Source organism: Pogona vitticeps, chromosome 4, assembly GCF_051106095.1.
Source record: "Pogona vitticeps strain Pit_001003342236 chromosome 4, PviZW2.1, whole genome shotgun sequence".
Classification (NCBI taxonomy): domain Eukaryota; kingdom Metazoa; phylum Chordata; class Lepidosauria; order Squamata; family Agamidae; genus Pogona; species Pogona vitticeps.
In genome coordinates this window covers 22,886,405-22,901,999 of record NC_135786.1, presented here as the reverse complement: position 1 = coordinate 22,901,999, position 15,595 = coordinate 22,886,405, and the positions used below count along the sequence as shown (strand labels likewise).

Genomic DNA, 15,595 nt, shown 5'->3' with positions numbered 1-15,595 from the left:
AAAGGTTAATAAGATAATGATAAATAATTATCTTGTACAAGCAAGTAACCATTGATAGAAGGAAATGGAGCACATGAAATAAATTACACTATATGAATAGGATCAGTAACTGGTTAATAACTCAGTCTTTTGCGGGGAGTTGTTGAAGGATTAAGCTGATTATGATAATAGTAGGATGATATGGAACAGGCAAAGAGGGCAGAGGACATGCTCAGCTCTTGTCACCACTATTGCAAGTGGAAGTGAGTTCCAGGGGATATGATGATAAGAGCAATTCACCCATAGTGACCATGAATTTGAAGGAAACAACAATATATGTATTGCGGACAATACTGTGGTTCAGACAAAAGCAGAAAAGCTGTGCTTGGTTTGCTGAAAACAATATATGGGAGAGAGGGAGGAAGCTGACATGGTGACATGGCTTCAGCGAACAACAAAACCTGTGTCAATTTTAAATTAAATTATCTTTCCAGACCAATAACATTTTACAGCCAGTCGCACTGGGATAAAAGATCTTTTCAATAAACCTTACTAAACTCATTTGTTTCCCCCTGGTACATAATAGAGTGCTTAAATTTGACATTTTTACTCTGTCTGGAACATTTCACATTCTTCCAATACTGCTACCTATTTTTTTATATTTAGCTTTGATAGCTTTTAGCTTCACGTCCTAATGGCAAAAACCACTGCACAGCTGTCTCATTTTACATTTCTAGAGAGTACAGGATTTAAGTGTAACCTAGGCAGTGGTGTTGCAGAGCAACTAACCAACACAGTCGTAACCAGGCTATGGTGTTCTCTGAGCTTAGGAAATAGAAGGAGGGAAAAAAGGAATATATACTCAGAGCCCTATTCCAAGAAAATGCTGAAAGTCTGCAAGAGGAACACATTAAGATTTCCTCCTACAGGGATTTTATCCACTATTGGGATACTTCCACTCTGTAAACAGAGGCAGAGATATTATCCACCTGTTCCAAAGGAGCCCTGTGAAGCAGAGTGTTTTTCATTTATTAACTGCTGGCAAAATGTACGTCATTTAGAGAGAGGAATGGGTGCAAAGAGGCAAAAATTGAGATAATGTATATGGGTACACAGACAAATGACTGTGATACTTTTCTCGCTGTGGACTGGGCCAGCTAATGCCAGGGGTGCAAAACAGATTTTGCTTTTGCTATTGTCCAGTGTAAACATTTTAACTTCCCCTGCAGGAGTGAACAACAGTTATTTTACAACAGGTCTTCATGACAAATCTGAAGCATATTCCAGACCCGCTTTCTTTCTTTGGGGCAGTCAAACGTTCTACTTTATTTCCTCAGGGTGGTCAAACAGTCAGTCCCTTGTTAAAAAGTTGTCACAAAACAATTTCTCTCTCTTTTTTTAAAAGTGTGTTCTGTGTTGTCTAGCACAAGTCTGGTTGAATGACCAAACAAACAAACACCATAGGAGTTGGCTCATCAATAGGTTGCACACACAGAGCAGGTCACAGTCTTCTGTATGATCACATACAGCTGCACTATTTTGTTTATTGATTTACAGTATCTTATTTTAAACATGTTTGCTCTACCTTTCTCCTTAAGAAGGACCCAAGGCAGCTTACATCATTAAAAGACAATATTTAAAGCTAAAAACAGTAAGTATACAAAATGGATCAAGCAAATACCACAGTAAAAGACAGCAAACACCAAAAGACAACACCAAAAACACTTTCAAAGCAGTAAGGCACAACCAGCCATTTAAAAACCCCAGCCAGTCATTAAGCGAAAGCTTGTCTGAAGGGAAAGGACTTAATCTGCTTGTGGAAGGACAACAAAGATGGAGCTAGCCTGGTCTCCTGTGGGAGGGAGTTCCAGAGTCTGGGAACATTGGCAAGGAAGGCCGTCTCCCATGTCCCCATCAAATGTACCTGTGAAGGTGGCAGGACAAAGAGAAAGGCCTCTCCTGTTGGTCTAAACACCCAGGCAGGCTGTATGGCGAGATGTATTTATTTTGACACTGCTTTTCACTTTGTATTTCTACATATCACTTAGCACATGTAAATGTTATGACACTTTGTGTCCTTTTTGTGTAAGGGCCACAATCACTTCCTTTCCTGGTACTCAAACTTTGAAAATCAAGCTTGACTTCTTGGTCACACTCTAAGCCACTGATATATTGCGAGATGGGTCTCATATCTGCAGAAATACTCTTGAGAATTTAAAAATAGAAAGACGAAGGAGAAAGGCCTGCATATATTGTTATGTAAGTCATCACAGCATTTCTTAAGCTCTTTTCCACTACCCCAAACTTTGGCAATACATAAATTGTTAAATTATACAATAGATCAGTGGTTCCCAAACTTGGATCCCAAAGTGTTCTTTGACTACAACTCTCAGAAATCCTGGTGAACCATAGCTACTGGTTAAGGATTCTGGGTGTTTTAGTCCAAAAAGATCTGGGGACTCAAGGTTGGGAACCACTGCAATAAATAAATTACGTCCCAATCCCTCAAAAAAATATGAACAAACAGAAGGTTAACATTTGTTGAAAGAAAGAAAGAAAGAAAGAAAGAAAGAAAGAAAGAAAGAAAGAAAGAAAGAAAGAAAGAAAGAAAGAAAAGAAAGAAAGAAAGAAAGAAAGAAAGAAAGAAAGAAAGAAAGAAAAGAAAAGAAAAGAAAAGAAAAGAAAAGAAAAGAAAAGAAAAGAAAGAAAGAAAGAAAGAAAGAAAGAAAGAAAGAAAGAAAGAAAGAAAGAAAGAAAAGAAAAGAAAAGAAAGGGCTTTTGCTGAATGGATAATATGGCAGAAGCATATTGAGTTGACAGCTAGGTGTCCTGATTAATGGAGCAAAGCTAACAATAGCATATTATAGGTGGTTTGCACAGGCTATGCAACAAATCTCACCCACCTCCTAACCTTCAACATTAGCTTGAGGTTGACCTGTCAACTAACAACTGCAGTTTCAACAGCTGCTGTTGCAGCTTTGGATTTTCTACCACCTTACTTTTCTTCCCCCCCCCCCCCCCGATATTCCTGGAACATTCTGTACAGAGGATAATAAATCTCTGCAGAATCCGACCAACGGCTATCTAGTCCAACCATTTGTTCACACAGTAGCCAACCAGTTGCCTGTCCACAGCTCACAAACAAAACATGAGGGCAACAGAATTTTTCTTCTCATCTTTCCCAGCAACTAATACAGATAGTCACCTTGGGGGGGAAACCATCATGACCAGCAGATAGCCCCCTCCATGAATCTGTCCAATCCAGTATTAAAGCCATTTAAACTGGGCCACCACTACATCTCTTGCTAGCAGTGAACTCCTCTATTAATGCATTGTGTGGCAATAGACTTCATTTATTTCACTGACATGCTGCTTTCCTTCAGTGAACTCAAGATACTGTGCACGGCCTCCTCTCTACTTTTTTCTCACAACATATCCATGAGGTAGGTCAGGCTAAGAGACTATGACTGGCCCAAAGTCATTTTATGATCTCAAGGACAAGCAGACATTTGAACCCAGGTTTCCTGAATTCTAATCCAGCACTCTAGCCCTTTGTACCAAAATTGTTCCTTTTATCTGCCCTAAGTCTCCAACCGTTCAGCTTCTGTGGACAACCCAGTTCTAGCATTATGAGAGGAGAGAAAAATCTTCTCCTTATCCAGGTTCTCCAAAACCTGCACAAGTTTATACCCCTCTACTGTGACTCGTCTGGCTGGCCTGTTTTTCTAACCCATACAACCCTAAACACATTTGGTGTTTTGTCGGGTTGTGCTGTGCAGTATTTTAAGGAACAGCCTTTTTCTGAGTGAAGCTCTTTCTGAATATTCCTTAAATGATTTATTAAACATTTGCAAGATGCTGAATAGTGGCTTGCAACAGATATGAGGAACCTGAATTATCCTCTTCCATATTTGCAAAAAGTAACAACAAAATGTGTTTGGAGTAAAGAGAGTCCCTTAGCTTAGAGGATCAGTGCTTATATGATTTTTTTTTTAATGCAGCCAAATTCTGCTAGCGTTTAAAAAAATATCAGGAACAGATTGAGAGGCCATGCAGGGTGAGCATGAGCAGGAACTGCCAGGACACGGAAAAGGTATCACAATCCGTCAACAGAACAGATGTGTCACACTTGGCGTGTGACCACCAGGCTGCATTAACAGCCTCTATTACGCATTTTGTTTGGCTTGAGTCAACAAGCTCAAGTATCCGTCTTACACGGAGCTCTTTTCAGAGGTTAGGGGTTTCTTAAGACTTGTAGTACAAAAATGGACATTTCTTAAGCTTTCTCCTTTTATACCTTCACACCACAGAGACCTGATATTCTTACTGTGTGTATGTTATGTGTCATCAAATTGCCTCTGACTTATTAAGTTGCTTCTGGCTTATGGAGACCCAAAACATCCTGTCCCCAACAACCCTGCTCAGTTCTTGTAAACTCAAGCTGTGGCTTCCTTAAGGGTGTCAGTCCATCTCATGTTTGCTCTTCCTCTTTTACTGCTGCCTTCCACCTTTCCCAGCATTATTGTCTTTTCCAGAGAATCCTGCCATCTCATGCTCTGCCAGATGTTGAACAGCTTAAGAGACAGGTGCAGCCTGATTTGCTCTAGAACCTACTTACTCATTTTTCTAGCAGACATTCTTGCTATTCAACCATAAACCAAGATTACAAACTGCTGTACAGCATTCCAGAAGAATGTATCACATTTGACCCTCTAATTAAATTCCTCCACTTATGTTTGAAAGAGGAAAATTGAAACCCTGAAGTGAATTTTTTCCTTTCATCACAGGAGGCAGATAAGACTCTTTGCTAATGAAAAGGAAACAAAACTTACAAATCAAGGGTGGTGTGATTTTATTTTTAAACATCATCTGCTTCTTCACTGAAAAGACATCTAAATAACACGGGTGCCTTATACCTTGTCTAGTTAGAAGCCACTAATCTTTAGTCCCTCTGATCTACTCTGAATGTAAGTTTCACACACCAAAGCATGCAGACTACCTGAACATGCAAATAAAATTCCTAGTCTGAATTCTTGAGAGTCAGGTGCAGGGAGACTTTGGTGGGATAGATAGTATGGATGTAAAGCTCAGAATAGTCACCATTTTTGGACTATCATTCACAGAATCCCACCTAGTGTCTATATTGTCTTGTGAATTCTGGGACCTATAGTGCAAAGATATAATTTTCTAAGATCTCCCAAGCCATTTAAAAGAAAACCCTAGGAGAGAAAGGAGTATGAGGAAGGAATGGACTAAAGGGAAAAGCTGTGTCTGACTAAGAGTACAGCCTGTAAGTTAAAGATTTAAAGAAAAAGGGCAGATAAGAAACAGAGATACTGGGAAGAGAAAATATAGATGAAGGAAGATGGGATATGAAAATTTATTCAAAATTTATCCAAATATTTTCTGCTTGTTCTTGTTTTATACTGCATTGAAAGATTTTTTTCCCTTTCCCCACTGAATTTCGTACAGTCATCATCCATTTTTATACAGTGGTGCCTCACTTAGCGATCGCTCCATTGAGCGACGAAATCGCTTAGCAACGGAGTTTAAGTGATCACAAAAGCGATCACTTAGCGATGGTCCCTATGGGGAAAATTCGCTTTGCGGTGATCGCGGGGAAGCGATCATCGCAAAGCCCCCATTTTCGGCCAGCTGATCAGCGGTTTCAAAATGGCCACCAGGTAAACAAAATGGCCGTCCACTGTGTGTCCTCGCTTTAGAGGCACCGAAAATGGCCGCCCCTATGGAGGATTTTCACTTAAGGTTAGTTTTGAAGCCCATAGGAACACATTAATGGCGTTTTAATGCGTTTCTATGGGCTTTTTAATTCCGTTTAGCAATGAAATCGCTTAGCAATGGTTTTTCCAGCACAGATGAACTTCGCTAAGCAAGGCACCACTGTATATTCATTTTTAATGTATACATACATTAATATATACATTTCCTAGGGATGAGAACATAAGAAGAGCCCTGCTGGATCAGGCCAAGGTCCATCTAGTCCAGCTTCCTGTATCTCACAGTGGCCCCACCAGATGCTTCCGGGAGCACATGAGACAACTAGACACCTGTCTCCTGTTATCACTCCCCTACATCTGGCATTTTGGAGTACCTTCCTTTTAAGCCTGGAGATTATACATCCCCATCATGGCTTGTAACCTGCAATGGACTTTTCCTCCAAGAATCTGTCCAGTCCCCTTCGAGGCATGTATGTCAGATGCCATCACCACTTCCTGTTGCAAGGAGTTCCAGTTACATTCTAAAAATGCAAGAGCTTGTAGCCTAAAAAGGCACATTGAAAAGGCATAAAATCAATTCTAAAATGCCAAAGTTCTTATGAATAAAAACATATTAAAGAAAAACAACTTTCTTAGCTTCTAAGCATATTAAGAACACAACAGCAAAAATAATTATCTAAGTGCTCACCCATCCAAACCATTTTGAATTTATGGTAAAAATGCATTTGTTCTAATCTGCTGTCACTGTCGCTGTTACTTCTACATAACTGTTGTTTTTATCTTGTGTATGTGGCATATTGTGATGCCTTCTTGTGTTGATGAAAGTATGCACCTCCCTATATTTATATTTCTCTCAGATGTCCACACTTTCTCCAATCTATCAACAATATCTTTTCCAGGGTTTGCAAGTTATAAGAGTCTGATGCACCAAGAAAATTCTTTTAATAGGATTCTCTGTTGTTTTTGCATCTCCTGCAGCTCCAAGGACTTATTAACTCAGACTCTGGCAGGCTGCCACTAGGAGGATAAACTTTATTGTTATAACTAAAATTTGCAAAGCCTGGAGAAATAAAGGCTGTAAAATAAAGAATCTGGTACACCAAGGTATTATAAATCTAGAGTACAGTAGCTACAAAAAAGTGCAAGAGACAGGACTTGCAAATGCCACCTATCTGTCATGTATGTTTTACTTAAACTCAATACACTTTCAATTCAGTCTTTTTTAATGTCAACACAGAGCTGTCAGCCATGAATGAAATTATTTTGCAAGGCAGTGTTTATGTACAAATTACCTTGCTTCCATGCTTGGCTGGAAAATGGACTGATTAATTCACAATGGCTTTTAATATAATGCTGCTCAAACGTCAGTTTTAAAAGCACAGTGTACATTTCTAGAGCTGTTTCTTTTAAAACCTCCTTAATTTTTTTAACACTACTGGAGACATACAAAATTTCACATACTGACACCACAAGAAATACATATACAGCACAGATACACAGTGCAAACCTTTCCTTTTGCACTTTGAGCTACTTCAGATGTTGCTTTTTGTATCTTTTAAAACTCATGATTTTTGCATAGAAACACGCTATGAATTGTAAGATCACAGTGCTCAGCATTGATCAAAAGGATATGTTTCAGAGACTAAAAAGAGTTGGCCTGACTTCAGTTTCACAATCTATCATATGCATTATATTATTCACACACATTATATTATTCACACACATAAATAACATGAGCAGAGAGAATAAAATCTGAATGGGTTCCTCTATGCTGTCTGAATATTGATTCCACCTCCAAATGCAGAACTTTGCATCAATTACACAAAATTGTCTTCTGGGCATGAAACAGAATCCAAAGTTTTGATATATTTAAAGAAAAGAAAATCAAAACACTTTCCAGAGCTTGACCAACTTTTGCTTCAAATGTGACCTCAACTGTTCCCGGCAAACTTTTCCTCAAATTCCTGGGAAAGCAAATGACACAATATCTCAAAATAGACAACAGACGTCTGGAACTGAAAGTAGAAAGAGAAGAAAGAACAGCAAGACTTAACACTGTTGGCTAGAAAGACTGCAGGTACAAAAAAAGGAGAAAGAGATGCAAAGTCTATTTGATTTGAATCCAGTCAATTTAAACAAATTACTAGTCATTAAAATCAATTTAAATAATGATTTTTAAATGTAAAGTCTCATTCTGACTGGTAGTTATAATCTTTAATATTTGCAACCAGATCAAGATTTCATATATAGAATAAGAAAGAACCCATCAGATTAATAAGACAGCTGTATCAAAACTGACTTTAGTTTAATAGGTTAATCACTCATATTTCGAGAACTACTTCAATTGTTTTATTTAGCTAAAGCAATAACATTATACAGCATATACATTCTTGTATTTGCTTAAATATCAATGTTTAACTGAAGTGGTTAAAATACCTTTTTAAAAAGCAAGCTATCTTTCAAACAATCTTCAAGCCTAGCATTTAAGGTACAATAGGAACCCCCTATCCGCAGAATCAGAATCTGCTGATTTACTTATCTGCTGCCTGAAAACACTAAATCCTGCCCCTGAAATACATATTTATATATCTTTTCCATGTGTACTTACTAAAACTGGCCAGTAGAGTGATCCAGACACCATGAAATATACTGTATAGTAGGCATCCTTCAGTCTCGAAAGACTATGGTAACGTGCTCTGTATGGAGGACTTGGAACAGCGTCTAGTGTGGCTGAGGAGGCCAATTCGAGAGTGACAATCTCTTCCACACTGAAGACAGATCCAATCTGTCCCCTGTCCAGCTCCCTGGTTTTGCTGCTTTTGTGACTTCCTCTTTAGCCTCGGCTTGGTGGACAAGGGTCTCTTCAAATTGGGAGAGGCCGTGATGCAACGCCTGCCACCACGCTAAACGTCCAGACGTCAGAGTTTCCCATCAGTTGAGGTCTATTCCTAACACCTTCAGATCCCGCTTGCAGATATCCTTGTATCACAGCTGTGGTCTCCCTCTGGGGTGATTTCTCTGCACTAATTCTCCATATAGGAGATCCTTTGGAATCCGACCATCAGCCATTCTCACGACATGCCCAAGCCAGCGTAGACGTCGCTGTTTCAGTAATGCATGCATGCTGAAAATTCCAGCTCGTTCTAGGACTACTCTATTTGGAACTTTGTCCTGCCAGGTGATTCCAAAAATCCGTCGGAGGCAACGCATATGGAAAGTGTTGAGTTTCCTCTCCTGCCATGTACAAAGGGTCCAGGACTCACTGCAGTACAGGAGTGTGCTCAGGACACAGGCTCTATAGACCTGGATCTTGGTATGTGTCATCAGCTTCTTATTGAGCCATACTCTTTTTGTGAGTCTAGAGAACATGGTTGCTGCTTTCCCAATGCGTTTATCCAGCTCGACATAGAGAGGGTGTCAGAGATCGTTGAGCCCAGGTACACAAAGTCATGAACAACCTCCAATTCTTGTGTGGAGATGGTAATAAAGGGAGGTGAGTCCACACCCTGGTCCATGACATGGGTTTTCTTCAGGCTGATTGTTAGTCCAAAGTCTCGGCAGGCCTTGCTGAAACGATTCATGAGTTGTTGGAGGTCATCAGCAGAGTGGGCAACAATGGCTGCATCATCGGCAAAGAGGAAGTCCCGCATGCATTTCAGTTGGACTTTGGTCTTTGCTCTCAATCTAGAGAGATTAAAGAGCTTTCCGTCTGATCTAGTCCGGAGATAGACACCCTCGGTTGCAGTTCCAAAGGCATGCTTCAGCATGACAGCAAAAAAGATCCCAAAAAGGGTTGGTGCGAGGACACAGCCCTTTTTCACTCCGCTTCAGATGTCAAAGGGATCTGATGTTGAGCCGTCAAAACTACAGTGCCTTTCATTCCATCATGGAAGGACCTGATGATGTTAAGGAGACGAGGTGGACATCCAATCTTGGGAAGTATTCTGAAAAGGCAATCCCTGCTAACCAAGTCAAATGCTTTTGTAAGGTCTATGAAGGCCACTAAGAGTGGCTGTTGTTGTTCCATGCATTTCTCCTGCAACTGTCAGAGGGAGAATACCATGTCAGTGGTGGATGTATTAGCTCGAAATCCACACTGTGATTCTGGATAGACTCTGTGTGCAAGCACCTGGAGCCTCTTCAGCACAACACGGGCAAGCAGCTTCCCTACAACACTAAGAAGAGAGATGCCACAGTAGTTATTGCAGTCGCCCCTGTCTCCTTTGTTCTTGTACAATGTGACGATGTTTGCATCCTTCATGTCCTGTGGTACTCCACCTTCCCTCCAGCAGAGACAAAAGACTTCATGCAGTTCAGTGGTGATGATCTCCTTACAGCATTTCAGCAATTCAACAGGGATGTTGTCCCTTCCAGGTGCCTTGCCGGAGGCGAGGGAATCCAAGGCCGCTTCTATTTCTGCTAAAGTTGGTTCGCTGTCCAGCTCTTCCAAGACAGGCAGGCACTCAATGTTATTTAATGCTTCTTCAGTTACTACATTCTCTCTGGAATATAGCTCAGAGTAGTGCTGCACCCAGCGTTCTATCTGCTGTGCTCAGTCCTGGATGATCACACCTGTAGCAGACTTCAAGGGAGCAGATTTCTTCTGTAATGGACCTAAGGCCTGCTTGATACCGTCATACATTCCTTTGATGTTACCTGTGTCCGCTGCTATCTGGATCTGAGAGCAGAGCTGAAGCCAACAATCATTGGAGCATCTCCTGGCAGCCTGTTGGACTTGGCTACGAGCAGCTCATAGAGCTTGCAAGTTGTACTCGCTAGGACAGGCTTTGTATGCTGCTAGAGCTCTTTTCTTATCCTTGATGGCTGGCATTAGCTCCTCCGAGTGGGCTTCGAACCAGTCAGCCATCTTTTGGTCTTCTTGCCAAAGATGGACAAGGCGGTGTTATAAACAGCGTTCCTGAAATGTTCCCATCGTTCAGGGGCATTTACATTAGCAGGACCTGGAAGGTTTCCTCGAGTGCTTGGACAAATTCCTTCACTTTTCTTTGATCGCGAGTCTTGCTGATGTCAATACGTGGTCTTCCTTCCTTTTTCGTGTGATACAATCTCTTTGTTTTACTTTACTACACACCAGGGAGTGATCAGTATCGCAATCAGCACTCTGGTAACTGCGTGTGATCGTAATACTAGGAAGGCTAGAAGGTCTAGTGAGGATCAAATCGAGCTGATGCCAATGCTTGGATCTTGGATGCCTCCAGGAAACTATGTGATGAAGCTTCGTATTAAAGAATGTGTTGCTGACACAAAGACCATAATAACAGCAAAACTCCAGCAAGTGTTGGCCATTTTCGTTCATCTTTCCAATGCCAAAACTGCCTAGACAAGTGGGCCAAGAATTGTGATCAGCACCAACTCAAGCATTAAAGTCTCCAAGAATGAACAGTGCCTCTCTTTCAGGGACTTTTTTGATAGTAGCTGCCAGATCGTCATAGAATTTGTCTTTCACTTCTGTATTGGATGACAGTGGTGGTGCATATGCACTAATGAGGGTTACTGGTCCTGCTGATGAGTGGAGCTGCAGAGACAGGATTCTTTCACTCCCCACAGTAGGTGGAACAATGCACCTCAGAAGAGTATTTCTGACTGCAAAGCCAACATCATATTCCCTGGTCTCATTCGATGGTTTTCCCTGCCAGAAGAATGAGAAGTTTTTTTTCTTTGACAAATCCCGAGTCTGGCAATCTTGTCTCTTGCAGGGCAACAATGTCCATCTGCAGTCTACTTAGTTCCATGTCAATCACAGCTGTCTTGTGCACATCGTCTATTTCTTGCAGGTCGTCAGGAAAACCATAGTCAGAAAAGCCAGGGGTCATTGTCCGTACATTCCAGGTGCCCAACTTTAGGGCAGAAGTTTTCTTACGATTGTTGCATGGTGCACGGTTATCGATCTGCTTAATCGGGTTTCACCCTAAACCCCACGCACCCCGTGAAGTTAACAGACCGTAGCGAGGTATCACCTTACTGGCTGGGGACTGCCCAGCTTAAGGCGGGCGGTATCTACCTAGTGAGGTGCAATGACCTCTCCCACCGTCAGAAGTAGCCCCTGGCATCATGCTCTACGCCAACTGAGCAAGGACTTATAACCGGTAACTGCTACTTCCCGTGTTGTTTCGACACTGTATGCGAAGCTGGAGTGTCCTCTCCAGAGCACAAAGCCTGGGTAAAATAATATGGAGGATAGGCTGTTACCCAAGCAGCAAATCCCCCCTCTCCACATTGCTGAAATGGTCCAGTGGAAAGGCAAGAGCCAATACAACTGGTTCCAGCGACGTCGCAGGAGTTGCCAGAACGACACGAACTGCCTCCGGGACTCCGGCTCCGGATTTTGCCTCGAGGTTATCTCCTGAAGCCTTTTCCATAAGCGGATATAGCCACACGGCAGTGGAGGTTTAAAATCGGAGTTTTCCTTCTCCTAGATGGGCTGCCTTCCAGGGCTGACGAGCCCCACCTACCCGGCCTGCTCTCTAATACTGTGGAAGTATGATCTGACCTTTAAAAGTATACTCCCCCCCATTTTAAGCAATGTTAATTGGCTTTCCTATTTACCAAATTAGGGTAAAAATAGAATTAGAGCCATTAGACATGCTCTCCTGCTCATCCTCCTTTATTTGTTTGTTTGTTTGTTTGTTTACTCGATTTTTACCCCGCCCCTCTAGACAATGTCTACTCGGGGCGGCTTACATGGATAAAAACACAAATGTAAAACATATATAAAATCATCAAAGATACAATTATAATTAGTTCCGAATAGCACAGTACCAAGATGGCATGATTCAAGGAGAAAAGAAAAATAATCACTTAATTGACTGGACGTAGGTTTTCGTGGAACGTGTCCACGTCGTCAGCACTCTTAACTCTTACGTCTGACGACATGGACATGTTGCACGAAAGCTTACCTTAAAATATACCAGGCAGCTTTCAAGGAGGCACAACGTCTTCTTTTTTTTTCTTTCTGGCACGAACGCTCTCCTACTTCTCTCCCCCTGCCACCTCCAGGCACGCAAGCCGCGCGGGATCATGTGGCCCTGAGTTAGGAGGCAGAGCCAACACCCCGGCCGGCCTTGTGTCACTCGGAATTGCCACCATGGTGATGCTCTCGTTCCCCTTTAAAGTTGAAACTCTGCTGTCCCACAATCCATTTCTGTTTACCATATTAGGATCGGAGATAGAATTAGCGCACGATCCAGGCACAACAACCCAATTCAAACCACTGGGTCCTGCCTCTTGGGCCATGTGATGAGGGGGGAATAAAGAGGAGGCCCAGAAAAACAACCCCCCTTGCAAAATACCCATGGAAACATACCTGGCCATCCCCAGCGAAAACCTCCTAGGGGAATGAGACCAGACTCCAGGCACAACCACCCAATTCAAACCACTGGGCCCCTTCCTCTTGGGCCATGTGATGAGGGGAGAACAAAGAGGAGGCCCAGAAAAACAACCCCCCCCCTTGCAAAATACCCATGGAAACATACCTGGCTATCCCCAGCAAAAACCTCCTAGGGGAATGAGACCAGACTCCAGGCACAACCACCAATTCAAACCACTAGGCCCTACCTCTTGGGCCATGTGATGAGGTGGGAACAAAGAGGAGGCCCAGAAAAACAACCCCCCTTGCAAAATACCCATGGAAACATACCTGGCCATCCCCAGCAAAAACCTCCTAGGGGAATGAGACCAGACTCCAGGCACAACTACCCAATTCAAGCCACTAGGTCCTGCCTCTTGGGCATGTGATGAGGGGGAAACAAAGAGGAGGCCCAGAAAAACAACCCCCCCTTGCAAAATACCCATGGAAACATACCTGGTCATCCCCAGAGAAAACCTCCTAGGGGAATGAGACCAGACTCCAGGCACAACCATCCAATTCAAACCACTAGGCCCTACCTCTTGGGCCATGTGATGAGGTGGGAACAAAGAGGAGGCCTAGAAAAACAAACCCCCTTGCAAAATACCCATGGAAACATACCTGGCCTCCTCAGCGAAAACCTCCTAGGGGAATGAGAGCAGACTCCAGGCACAACCACCCAATTCAAACCACTAGGTCCTGCCTCTTGGGCCATGTGATGCCACGTTTTTTGGCATCTGTTGGGAGGCTTTGAACAGATCCCCTGCAGATACCATGGTGCTAATGTAATAATGTGTTTTTTGTTTGTACACAGATTTGCAGAACAACAATGGGATTAAGGTCTTTTCCTGAACTTTCTTTTGTACTATTTTTATTGTGAAAAAGTGCATGTTATCTCTGCTTAGATAACTTGGATTAATTGAATTAGTTTACCAAAAAATTAAATTATTTTATTTATTTATTAGATTTATATCTAATCACCCATCTAGAATGTGTCTACTCTGGGCACATAAATATGCAAATGTAAAAATGTACCATATTTTTCTGTTCCTAAGACGACCCAATGTATAAGACTCCTCCTCCTTTTCTAACCCCAAAATTAGAAAATTTAAAAAATGTGCATGATCGCACCCCTTTGATCCTGAAGCCCTTTCATGGCTGCTTCAGGATCAAAGGGGTTCGAGCACGTCACCCTTTCATGGCTGCTTTACCCTGTGGCTTCGCCAAAGGCAGCTGCCTTCCATGTATAAAACGACCCTCAGTTTTTTGTCTAATTATTTAAGTAAAAAACGTCATTTTGTACAGGGAAATATATGATATATGTTGCATCAATATACAACCTCATGTGACATACCTAAGCTCTATTTCATGCTGAACAACCTTTGAACTATAGTGTATCTTCAATAGAAAACTATCCTTAGATAGACTTTTACTCCAAAAGCATTTCATTAAAAAAATAAAATTTACATTTTTAATCATTTATTTTAATCCACTCTAAAGAGATGTATTTTTGGATACCCCATCAATGACCCCGCTTGTAGTGACCTATCCCCACTTCAGCCTTAAACTATTGTTTCTGCCAGTAAAGTTTGCATTCAAAATGAAAGTGCACAGAGGAAACTTGCTGTAATTTTGATGCAGCAAAACAATCCTGTGGCATTTTAGAATGAACGGCTTAGATGGCTTTAAAAGGGGAGGGTACAAAAATTGATGGAAGAAAGGTCCAACAGAGGCTAATAATCATGACAGTTGAAAGGACCGTACAGGTTCAGAAGACACATGCTACTAAATACTATATCTGTTGATTACTTGCATATCCTCTTTAGCACATAGTCCACTCTTAATTTTTAGTCTGCCAACAACCCTGTGAGGAAGAGTTGGTTGAAAAACAGTGACTGGTCCTAATCAGTTTTATGGTTCCGGGGAAAACTAAAAACTCAGGTAATTGGGCAGAAGTCTTTACAAGGCATATCACTGGACAGAACATACCTTTTTCTAGACTGGCCAAAGGAACATAACAACAGAGCTGGCAAAAAGCATGGAGGTGCACAAATGTAGTCTAAAGAACAAAGCAGCTATGCAAGCAAGACGGTGGTAGAATCAAACCCAGCTCTAACACTTGTTAGGAGGATGTTGTTCTATGAAACTTATCCTGTTCTCGTCTCACCACCCTGCCGCCACCCTCTACAATTTTCTTTCATACCAGACTGATGATCTGCACTGGTGTACTTAAACAGGGGTGTCGTGCACATTCTTGGCTGCAGAAAATTACAGCTATTTGCATCAAAGGATTCCCTTGCATTGCAGAACTCTCCCATAGGACAGCATGCTGCATATTTTGTCCAACGGAATGCTAGCTCTGCTTGTTATTTTGTGCGATAAAGCAGGCTTGCTCTTGCAACACATGTTTATTGAAAATCTAGGAGCAATAACAAGAGAGAGATTGCACCAATCAATTCCATTTCCTTTCTTTATGAGAGCAGTAGGCTTTTAAACAGCATATTTAACTAGA

The 15,595-nt window shown here is 41.8% G+C and overlaps 1 protein-coding gene across 2 annotated transcripts in view; it reads right to left on the bottom strand.

The window, feature by feature from the left end:
* PREX1 (phosphatidylinositol-3,4,5-trisphosphate dependent Rac exchange factor 1) overlaps window positions 1–15,595 on the bottom strand; it is a 288,404-nt gene that overhangs the window by 129,011 nt on the left and 143,798 nt on the right. The gene's annotated exons all lie outside the window — the stretch shown is intronic.